Source organism: Sprattus sprattus, assembly GCF_963457725.1.
Source record: "Sprattus sprattus genome assembly, chromosome: 7".
Classification (NCBI taxonomy): domain Eukaryota; kingdom Metazoa; phylum Chordata; class Actinopteri; order Clupeiformes; family Clupeidae; genus Sprattus; species Sprattus sprattus.
The window spans coordinates 2,670,995-2,673,482 of record NC_137926.1 but is presented as its reverse complement, the minus strand read 5'-3'; positions in this window follow the sequence as shown (position 1 = coordinate 2,673,482).

Below are 2,488 nucleotides of genomic sequence, written 5' to 3'. Positions count from 1 at the left end.
CTGTTTGTGACTATATGAGAGAAACAGTGCAATCACTCCAACCAGTGCCTCACTAATTGGCAGATGGCTGCAGTCCTAGTTAGGATGTCGTTTTACTAAGCAGAGGCAGAGAAAAGAAACCCGTGTGCTCAGCTAGAGCCTTGGTGATCTTCAGTGTCGTCGTCAGGCATCGTCTCCTTCCTCTCCAGGGGCTTCATGCACTAACCACCCAAAGCTGGAAAGCTGCGTACACACACACACACACACACACACACACACACACACACACACACACACACACACACACACACACACACACACACACACACACACACACACACACACACACACACACACACACACACACACACACACACACACACACACACACACACACACACACACACACACACACACAGAGCTACGTACACACAGCACAGTTCAGATGTATGTCACCGTGCGCACGTTAGATTCCACGCACCTCTCTGTACATCCAATCAATGTGAAATTGAGCAAACATGCATGGGCACCATACTCCATCCTCTCTCCTTCCACCATACTCCATCCTCTCTCCTTCCTCAATAACACCAACGTGCATGGGCTCCATACTTTCTCCTTTTCAATAACACAAACATGTCATACTCCATCCTCTCTCCTTCCTCAATAACACAAACGTGCATGGGCTCCATACTCCATCCTCTCTCCTTCCTCAATAACACAAACATGTCATACTCCCTCCTCTCTCCTTCCTCAATAACACAAACATGTCATACTCCCTCCTCTCTCCTTCCTCAATAACACAAACATGTCATACTCCCTCCTCTCTCCTTCCTCAATAACACAAACATGTCATACTCCATCCTCTCTCCTTCTTCAATAACACAAACATGTCATACTCCATCCTCTCTCCTTCTTCAATAACACAAACATTCATGAGCACCGTACTCCATCCCCTCTCCTTCCTCAATAACACATGAGCACCATACTCCATCCTCTCTACTTCCTCAATAACACAAACCTGCATGAGTACCATACTCCATCCTCTCTCCTTCCTCATTTTAATATCCCAATGAATATAAATAGGCCTGCATGATGACATTGAGGACAAAATGGCGAAAGCAAGCAGCAAGTCAGCCCAGAAGAACATTTAAGGAATGCGAGGTGGAAGTGGTCTTATCCGACGCAAAGGAAGATAATGTATTTTATTTGGCAATTTTAAATTAATTCTGTCTCACGAAGCCACCCGTCGCTTCACCTTAGGATAAATGACACACACACACTCACACACACACACACACCCATCTGGGATAGATGAAAACACCTTGTCACCTTAATAAATAAACCATGAGGTGACCCAGACCACCTTGCCACTGTGTGAGTAAGTTGCATATCTGCATCACAGATCATTTGCACGTTGATGAGAATGCTTTCTATTAACAAAGTCAAATCCTCTGACGATGCCTTCGTGTCTGTGCAATCAATCAGTCCGATTACATTGTGGCTCTGATGGCAACTTGTGCTTTAATGCTTGGTCGATCACATCCTATCAGACCTTTATACACCTTGCTGACCCTTCCCCTCCTGACCAGTCTATCAGTTCCACTGAGGTCCCTGGGTCTTAATCCCCTCCTCACCCCATAGTTAATCCGGAACTATATAATATAATGTATATGTAAGGGATAACGGCCGACAAGCTGTACAGTTCTACAAAGATAATGGACGATGCGGGGCAAAGAAGTCCATTATCTTTGTAACTGTACAGCTCGAAGGCCGTTATCCCGCTTATCTCCCGTTTACAACATCCAAAAATGTTTTCATTATTATTATTATTATTTAGAATTTGTTTTATCTTTAGGAAACTTAATATGCATAATAACCTGATGAATTCTTGATTTGAAGCCTAGTGCTCCCGTTAGAGAAAGGATTTTAAAAAAACAACTTTACGTTGGTTGTCAATGGTAACCATTTAAGAGCATTGATATGGAACGGCGATTTAACTTTTCTACTGGGACTACGTAGTGTATGTAGATAAGTGTATGTATTTGGATTGGTTTGCTTGGTATAGGCATGTTTTTGTGGTGGTGTTTTGTGGTTTGTTAGTGTCACTGTGTGCGCCAAATGAACTACGGCTGTATAGTCGTTAAGTACAATTGCTGGCACAATGCGCTTGTGAGGAATTAGCATCTGCTTGAGAGGTTTCACTAATTAGCATGCTAGCACAGCTGCTGGGTGCCGGGCTGCCGAGCCTGTCTTGTTAATTTAGCAAAACATCTGAAACAAAGTCTTGCTGGGCTCTGGGACCTCAGCGAGACCCGTCTCTGGCTGAGGCGTTCTGTCGCATCCCTCTCATCTTCCCAGTTAGCACACTCCAGAGCAGGTGGCCCCCCCTCCCCTCACCGTCGGCCATTTAAAAAAAAAGATGCCACGGAAGATGAAAGAGGCAGAGAGGGAAGCAGGGGTCAACTTCTTCATCGGCTCATTCGTTGGCGTCTCGTTTCCCTCTTTGAGC